This window comes from Carassius carassius, chromosome 29, assembly GCF_963082965.1.
Source record: "Carassius carassius chromosome 29, fCarCar2.1, whole genome shotgun sequence".
NCBI lineage: Eukaryota > Metazoa > Chordata > Actinopteri > Cypriniformes > Cyprinidae > Carassius > Carassius carassius.
In genome coordinates, this window is record NC_081783.1 from 15,362,569 (window position 1) to 15,372,535 (window position 9,967).

The window sequence follows — 9,967 nt, forward strand, 5'->3', positions numbered from 1 at the left end:
TACATCTTCCTTGTAACAACACGTCCTGGCGTCTACACCAGTAAATGGCATTTCCCAGCATACCTTGCACTTAACTATCAGCACTTTATCTCTGATTTCCCCTCTCTCTAGTTTTCTGTCAGATCCATTAGTCTTTATTAGACCAAGAGGTGAATAAAAGATGCATGTTTCAATTAGAGAACTCCTGTTTGTCTCTCGTTAGTGTAATTGAAAGAGGCTTTATTACCATTTTCGATATACTTTCGATCCACTGTCAGATCCAGGTTTATGGTGTCAGTAGATAAAAGCATCTGCTACTGTAAATGAATAAATGTAAAAACAGCTTCATGAAACCAAGCTTGAATACATTATTTAGTTACTCCATCCAGAGCTAAATGGATGGGGTAACTACATAATGTAAATTTGGAAATTTTGGAAAACCATAAATTTATATCTCACAATTGTCAAAAAAAAAAGTCAGAATTGTGAAATGAAAAGTCACAATTGCCTTTTTATTTTTTAAAACAGTAGGGCCTAGCAGCACTGTGGTTTTCAACATTAATAATGCTAAGAAATGTTTCTTGCGCAGATTAGAATGTTTTCTGAAAATTCATTTGGAAGAATGGACTAATGATGCTGAAAAGTCAACCTTGCCATCAGAAATAAATCAAATTTCAAAATATATTAATACAAAAAAAAAAGCTATTTTAAATTGTAACAGTATTTCAAAATATTACAGTTTTACTACATTTTTTGATCAAGCAAATGCAGCCTTGATGCACATTAAGAGACTTCTTTCAATAGCGTTAAAAACATGGTACCAAACTTTTGTACAGTAGTGTACACAAATATGCACAATATGTCTTCTCATAAAATGAAACAGCAATTTTCTGCACGTATGAAGATATAAATCACTCAGATCCCTACAATTATAGAGCTTTTGCAAGTGAAGTGCCATGACTCTTAGACCCTAAATCAAACCATTTTTAACATTAGCTTTTAATATTTGAGTGTATATCCCTAGGCTTATTTTATGTAAATTAGTTTAAATGTGATTCTGAAATTGGCATTTTATTCTTTTAAGATAAGCAAGCCAATTTGTCTTGCTTTTGGTATTCAAAAACATTCTTAACTCAGAAGTACAGCTGTTGAAACATTACTGTCCTGTAAGGACCTGCCGTCCTGTCTCAGTGTCGCACTGTGAAAATAGCCTTTTAAGAAAGATGCATTATACAATCATCCCACTGCAGTGCACCCTGCAGGGACATCTTCAATCAAAATAGACGTTTTTTTTTCTTTGTTTTTAAATAATAATAGGTCGACATTGCTCAGGTAAGTCAAGAAAACAAGTCTGACAGAAAAAAAAGCCATAACCCTAAAAGTTAAAAAACAATTACATAAGAAGTTAATCCAAAAGAAACCCGTTTTGGGCATATCTGTATTTAAAATCATGGTTGAGTGTTTGTCAGTTTTATTCTTATCTTTATTCTTAGATCAAACTTCATGTGCCCGTCAAAAGAGTAGGCTAGAACTGATGTAATTTAAGCACTGATACACACACAGGTGTTGAGGATTCTGCATGAACGATTAACTGAGAAATCTCACCCATTCTCTAGATAAACACAGCTCAGGGTTTTACTTGTTAACCTGTTTAGTTGGCAGGTTAAAAAGTAATGCGACTGATGATGTGTATCAGTGCTGAGGCGAATGAAAGCAGACCCGTATCTTCATGCTTCACACTCACTCTCAATACACTGGACAGAAACCCCATGTACAGGAACATCTGAGAGAAAGAGAATAAAAAATGAAGGCAAAAAGAACTGATTGGATGGCTATTCACATACACTCGCACACAGAAATTTAATAATAATACAATAATGCATCCATCTTTCTGTTTCAGCTGCTTTCCATTCCTCTCAGCGATATGATACAAATTAGAATTTATTCAAAGCCAATATATTACTTATCATATATAATTAACCTAATTAATCTACGTCATGTTCTTTCCAAAAGCAGAAAAACAACAAGATCTGCAATGCATTTATAAATACATGAGCATTATTTAAATTGGTCTTGAACTCATTAAACCAAAAAAAAAAAGATAACTAGGAATATTAGTACTCACTAAAAAAATTTAATCATATACTAGGGACACACATACAAAAAAACTAAACAAAGCAAAGCACAGCTGAAATATGTAAAAAATAATCAATATAGTTTGATCAAAAGATTTGATTTCGTCATTATTATTATTAAATCATATCAGTTTAATAACACAATTACTCAGCCTTGGATTTCTTCATATTTTATTGAGTTACAGCACTGAAGCTTTTTGATAAATGTCAGCTAATGGAATAATAATATGGATGACAGTAAAGTGGAGTAATATACAGAAAAAAATAAATAAACAAAAAAAACTGTGAAGATAAAGATTTTATCCAGACATTAAGGAGAAATGGCAGGAAAGACATACACATTAAGATAAAATAAAAACATTATCAGACTATTTTAAGATTCTTTCACATTTAACATTTTGTCAGTGGTGCACAAATTATTTTGAATGGTAAATAAGTTCACCTACATTTGTGTAAATAGGTCTTTATCTACACAAGGGAAACAATTAATAATAATAATTTATTAAATAAATAATAAATAAATAAAAAGGCAGGTGTGGTTGTCAGAAAAACTCTCTGTAAAACACACACATGTTGTTTTTCCATGTTTTCTGGGGGCACTGCATAGGCCTAATGGTTTATTTATAAGGTTCAAACTTTATTTTCTATCACCCTGTGACGACTGGGTGAAGGAGGAGCTGGAAACAAGTGCGAGTTAAACAGTTTAATGAATATGAAACAGACAAACAAGGGTACAACACGATGCTGGGAAGACGACAATCCAAGACGGTGGTGAGGCGGTGAGGAATCCGGATGGTGACGGTGAGAAGGCAGCAGGAGAGGATGGCACAGGAACTGCGGGGAATCGAGCCGAAGGTAAGTCGTGATGCTTTGTGGAAGTGCGGAGAGTGGATGAGGTTCCGGGGGAAGACATGGACATCCAAAGCAAACAACACAGAAGCAAGAGACAGAGATCAGACATGAAACAACGTTCTCACAAACACAAGTGAGACGTGAGACAAGCCAATATATAGGGAGTGTGTAATGAGTGACAGCTGCTGCTGATGACAATTAACGGAGGCGCCCACAAACTAATCAGTGCATACGCGAAACACACAGACTTCACCCTAGCAGGTACCCAACTCCTCTCCTCCGGACCATAACCACGGCGGCGGGGGAACCGGAGTAGGCGGATTAATACGTGCATAAAACACAGGTTAAACTTTAGACACATGAAAGGCGGGGTGTATCCTCCTGTACGCTGGAGGTAGTTTGAGGCGGACTGTCACCGGACTAATGATCTTGGTGATAGTAAACGGGCCAATAAATTTGGGAGCTAATTTATTAGATACGGAACGCAGAGGAATGTTACTGGTAGAAAGCCACACCTTTTGACCCACGGCGTAAACGGGAGGCTTTGACCGGTGGCGATCGGCCTTGGCCTTAGTGCGCTCCCTCATCCGGAGCAGAGTCTCGCGGGCTCTGGTCCAGGTGCGGTGGCACCTCTCGACAAACGCGTGAGCAGAGGGGACCGGGACTTCAGATTCCAGACTGGGAAAAACTGGTGGCTGGTAACCTAAACTGCACTGGAACGGAGAAAGGCCCATAGCTGACACTGGTAACGAATTGTGAGCGTACTCCACCATAGAGAGTTGTTGACTCCAGGAAGAAGGATTCTTGGAGACCAAACATCGCAACTTCCTCTCTAAATCTTGGTTGGCTCGCTCAGACTGTCCGTTACTTTGGGGATGATAACCCGGAGACAAGCTAACTGATGCTCCTAGCAATTTACAAAACTCTTTCCAAAATTTGGATATAAATTGAGATCCCCTGTCAGAAACCACATCTACCAGGAGGCCATGAAGCCGAAAGACATGATCTAGGACAGTGACCGCTGTTTCCTTGGCTGTCGGTAATTTGGGCAAGGGAATGAAATGTGCCGCCTTCGAGAACCGGTCCACTACGGTCAAAACGACTGTCATTCCATTAGAGGGCGGTAACAAAATCTAGTGCAATGTGGGACCAGGGTCTCGAAGGGACAGACAGTGGTTGAAGGAGCCCATCAGGAGGTCGGTTAGATGACTTCCCACTGGCGCAAACTGAGCAAGCCAAAACAAAAATGCGGACGTCACAAGCCATACGTGGCCACCAGAATCGTTGTTTAACCAACCCATTAGTTCGACTTATCCCTGGGTGACAAGCCACATTAGAGCAGTGACCCCACTGGACGACTTCGGACCTTAACCCCTCCGGCACAAATAAACGGTTTGGTGGACAACTGGGCGGAGGCGTTACCCCTTGTAAGGCCATCTTGACCTTCGATTCGACCTCTCATACGAGTGCTGAGACCACTAATTTCTCAGGTAAAATACACTCGGGAGTCACCGGGCGGGCGGAGGGATCAAAAAGACGTGATAAAGAATCGGGTTTGACATTTTTGGAACCCGGGCGGTACGATAAAGTAAAATCAAAGCGACCGAAAAAAGTGCCCACCGAGCCTGCCTTGAATTGAGTCTTTTGGCAGTTCTAATGTATTCTAAATTCTTATGATCGGTCCAAACAATAAAGGGAACCCCTGAGCCTTCCAGCCAGTGACGCCACTCCTCTAAAGCTAATTTGACTGCCAACAACTCTCTGTTACCAATGTCATAATTGCTATCAGCAGGAGATAATCGATGGAAAAAAAAAAAAAAAAAAAAAACGCGCAAGGATGTACCTTATTGTCCGAGACAGCACGTTGGGACAACACTGCTCCTACCCCCACCTCTGATGCGTCGACCTCCACCACGAACTGCCATGTGGGATCAGGGGCCACAAGGATGGGAGCTGAAACAAAGCGGCTTTTGAGGTTAGTGAACGCAGTCTCAGCTGCGTCCGACCACCTGAACGGAGTACTGGGAGAGGTCAAGGCTGTCAGAGGTGAGGCTAGTTGGCTGAAATTGCAAATAAAACGCAGATAGAAATTGGCGAACCCCAGAAACCGCTGTAGGGCCTTACGGGAAACTGGAGATGGCCAATCTATCACAGCCTTAACTTTGTCAGGGTTCATACGTATTCCCTCGGACGAGACGATATACCCTAGGAAGGGAACAGACTGTGCATGGAATACGCATTTCTCCGCCTTGACAAAAAGCCCATTCTCAAGTAACCTCTGGAGCACTCGTCTGACGTGTTGAACGTGTTCCTGGAGAGATGAAGAAAAAATCAGTATGTCATCCAGATAATCATATATAAACTGATCTACCATATCTCTCAACACGTCATTAACGAGTGCTTGGAAAACCCCTGGCGAGTTGGAGAGCCCGAACGGCATCACCAAGTATTCAAAGTGCCCTCTGGGGGTATTAAAGGCAGTTTCCATTCATCCCCCTTCCTGATGCGGACCAAATGATAAGCATTACGTAAATCCAATTTTGTGAATACGGATGCTCCCTGTAACCTCTCAAAAGCTGAAAACATGAGTGGTAACGGATAAGTGTTCTTTACCGTAATGTTGTTCAGCTCTCGGTAATCAATACAAGGTCGCAGAGAACCATCCTTCTTACCCACAAAAAAGAATCCCGCCCCCGCTGGAGAAGAGGAAGGACAGATGAACCCAGATGCTAAGGAATCAGAAATGTATTTCTCCATGGCCTCCCTCTCAGGAATAGAAAGAGTATAACTTGCCTTTAGGCGGAGACTTACCTGGCACTAAATCTATGGCACAGTCGTAGGGACGATGCGGAGGAAGAGAAGCAGCATGGGACTTACTGAACACCTCCTTCAGGTCCAGATACTCTGCGGGCACGTTTGGCAAAACAATGTTCTCCTTCTGAAAGACAGAAACAGGGACAACAGGACAAGCAGAAACCAGACAAGACTCATGACAACTTTCACTCCACAATGTGACTGTGTTGGAACCCCACTCTTCACTCGTGGATTATGTTTTATTAACCAGGGGTGACCTAACACAATGGGAGCTACAGGGGAGTCCATGAGGAAAAAGGATATGGTGTCACAATGATTGCCAGAGGTGAGCAGAGTGATGGGTTCTGTGTAGTGTGTGACGTGAGGCAGTTCCTGGCCGTTGAGTGCGGTGACATGGATGGGAAGAGACACAGGCAGGACAGGAATGTTCAGGTGACGTGCAAGGAGTGAGTTGATGAAGTTTCCTTCGGCTCCGGAGTCCAGAAGGGCGTGACAGTCGTGAGTGTGATTCTCCCACCGCAGTTTCACCGGAAGGAGAGTCGATGATGTTGTTGAGGACTTCCCAGCGGAGATCCCACCCGATTGTAGCCTCAAGTTTACTACCGGGCTGGCTCTTTTACCGGGCAGGTGAAGATGGTATGTCCTGAGCCTCCACAGTACAGGCATAGTCCTTGGGACCTCCGCCGTTCTCCCTCCCTCCGGGACAGCCGAGCTCTACCCACCTGCATGGGTTCGTGGTCGTCGACAGGACCGACCGCGTTCTCTCGACTCGAGCACCCCCTGTCCGGAGAGATGGTATGGCGGTTAGGACTGGTCTGACGACCCAGGCGATTAATCTGGCCATCAACTCGTTAGGCTAAGTCAATAAGACCGTTGAGTGTGGGGGGCAGCTCGACGAGGTAGATCTCCTTTTGAACACTGGCTCACCGGAGTAGTTTTCTGGTGCCGGAAGTCGCGGCTCTGGCCGGAAGTGGTCCTGGGGGGTCTCCCAGGGGACGGGCAGCGCAGGCGGTGCGATGGGCGCAGTGGGAGAAGTGAGTGGATGGATCTGCTGGGTGAGCTCGGACACCTGTGCCACCAGCGATTGGATAGCGCGTCCGGTGTTAGAGATGCTCTCCTGCTGCTGATCCATGCGTTTGACACTGTGGTGCATAAAGTCTGTTAGAGTGTCGGCGCTCGCTGCTTCCATGATGGTGAGAACGTTCTGTGATGACTGGGTGAAGGAGGAGCTGGAAACAAGTGCAAGTTAAACAGTTTAATGAATATGAAACAGACAAAAAAGGGTACAACACGATGCTGGGAAGATGACAATTCAAGACGGCAGTGAGGAATCCGGATGGTGATGGTGAGAAGGCAGCAGGAGAGGATGGCACAGGAACTGCGGGGAATCGAGCTGAAGATAAGTCGTGATGCTTTGTGGAAGTGTGGAGAGTGGATAAGGTTCTGGGGGAAGAAACGGACATTCAAAGCAAACAACACAGAAGCAAGAGACAGAGATCAGACATGAAACAACGTTCTCAAAAACACAAGACGTGAGACAAGCCACTATATATAGGGAGTGTGTAATGAGTGACAGCTGCTGCTGATGACAATTAACGGAGACGCCCACAAACTAATCAGTGCAGACGCGAAACACACAGACTTCACCACAAAGTGCAAAACCCAGAGATCACGGTTTACCAACCGTGACACACCCTACACTTTAACCTACCCCTCACAGGAAACTTTCTGCATTTTTAGATTTTCAAAAAACTTCCATTCTGTATGATTTATAAGCTTCTTTCCTCATGGGGACCTAAAAAAAATTTTCCTACAAGGTCAAAATGTACTAGTATTACTATACTTGTGGGGATATTGGTCCCCATAACATGATACATACCAGGTACAAACATACAGAAACATTAAAATACTGCAATAAACATTAAATAAGCATTAGAAATTCTGCACATAACTGATGATAAAAAGGAGAATCACACTTGTTGAGAATCACACTTGCCACTTGTTGACAGGATGAAAATTGTGAAGAAACCATAAACACCCTCCTGTCTTTCACGTTTGGCCTCACAAAGACTGAACTGTCACTACAACTGACACAAAATCTATGTCTGCTTCATCAGTGAATCAGAGACAAACCTCAAACAACACTCTTAAAAATAAAGGTGCTTCACCATGCCATAGAAGATTTTTTGTCTAAACAGTTCCAAAAAGAACCTTTAACATCTGGAAAACCTTTCTGTTTCACAAAAGGTTTTTTTTTTTTTTTTGGCAAAAGAGAGTTATTTTAAAGAACCTTTGAATGGTTCTTCTGTGGAATTACTGTGAAGAACCTTTTAAGCAACTTTATTTTTCTAAGAGTGAACCTAACGGTTAATTTTATGATAATATTACATCCAGAGAAAAGAACGGTCTCCTTCTTTGTCCCTGGTTTCTCCTAAGTGTGTGTGTGTGTGTGTGTCTGCATGTGTGCGTGTGTGTGTGTGTGTGTGTGTTTCTCACCTGTTAACAGCAAAACTGTGCTTTTGGTTCCCTGCCGGTCTGCCCTGGCTTCCTCACCAGCCTATAAAGTTAATATGAAGTGACTCTCTAACAGCTCCCTGAATAAACTACTTAGCTCTAAAACTGTAACAACTGCATTAATAAAATCATAGCCAAAAGTAACTTAAGTCAGAGCTACAATTGTAATTTCTAAATAATAAAATGTATTTATTTGCTTTTGTATTTTATTAAAGTTCTATTTTTACCCCTATAGTAGGTGTTTTTTTTTCTTCTTCTTCTTCTTCTTCTTCTTCTTCTTCTTCTTCTTCTTCCATAATATTTGAGATGGGGGCACAATAAATTAAAAAAGACCCTGGATAAAGGTTTTGTTTTTGAAAGGGGGATGGCTGTTTTTTTAACTGGCTTAAAACAGCAAAGCTATTTGTTTTGGGGCAACACAAGATTAAATTCAATTCAATTCAAGTTTAATTTTGTAGCACTTTTCATGATACAAATCATTGCAAAGCAACAGAAAAAAAAGTTTCTACAATATTTAGTAGATGTCAGGGTTTTGCACTGACACTGTTTGTTTTGTTTTGTTCCTTGTTTGTTTTATTGGCCATGTGCTTCCTTAGCCCCTCCTCCTTGTTTCCTCTTTACCACACCCTCTTGTTAGCCTTGTTTATCTAATTGTGCTCACCTGTCCCTCGTGTGTTTTTCTCCCTATTCATAGTTCCCCTTGCCCTATTGTCTTTGCTGGTTCATGGGCATTTTCACCGACTTCTGTCTCTGTCTGATTATGTGTCCATGTCACCCTGCCTGGTTGGTCTTGTGCTCTTGTTTTGTCTTGTCCTTTGTAGTTCCATGTTCTTGAATAGCTCCTTGTTATAGCAATCTGATTGTTCTTGTTTTTTGCTTTTACTTGTAATATTCATTTTATTCCATCCTGATCTTTGGTTGTCTATTTTGTTTGATATTCTTTAAGTTAGTGTGTTTTGGTTTAGTTGTTTACTTATTTCTTATTGTTACTTTTACTCTGTTTTATTTATCCCCTTTCTGTGGGGTAACCATGTTCATGTACCTGTCTGGCACTTGGTCTGCTTCAGAGTCTGCAATCAACAAGTATCTGAGCTCTGCTCTATGGTGCCTTGTTTGGTTTTCTCCATCAGCCTGGTCTTGCTGCCCCCTCTGCTGTTATAGTATTCTGCCAGTTAATGTCTAAAGCTGTTCCAGTGGCCTTCCGTAATGTTCTCGGTTAACTGCGTTCCTGTTGTAGTATTACTTGTGCATTTCATAACCCTCTTGTATTGGGCTGTTCTGTCAAACCCTTGTTACTCCCACTGCAATTGGGTCCTCCTTCCAGATCCCTGACCGTAGTAGCTTATCAGTGGTGACTGTCAGTTAATGTACATATAGCAAAAATGTAAAGAAAATCAATTAAAGACATAACCAAAAAAATTAACATATTATTATTATGCGATCAAACTTACAGCAAAATCTGGTAGCTCTGTATGTTATTTCAGGGTTGGCATCATCTCTTCTCAGGTGTTCTGGATCCAGACTGAAGCTTGTGTAAATCCTAGTTACCCATGGCAAAAACAGATAAACAAATCCAACCCAGCAAAATTGATTTGTTTAACCCAAGCTAAAGAATAATAGTGTGATCAGATATAACTGCAGAAAAAGATTATTAGATGCCTTTTTGAATGCTT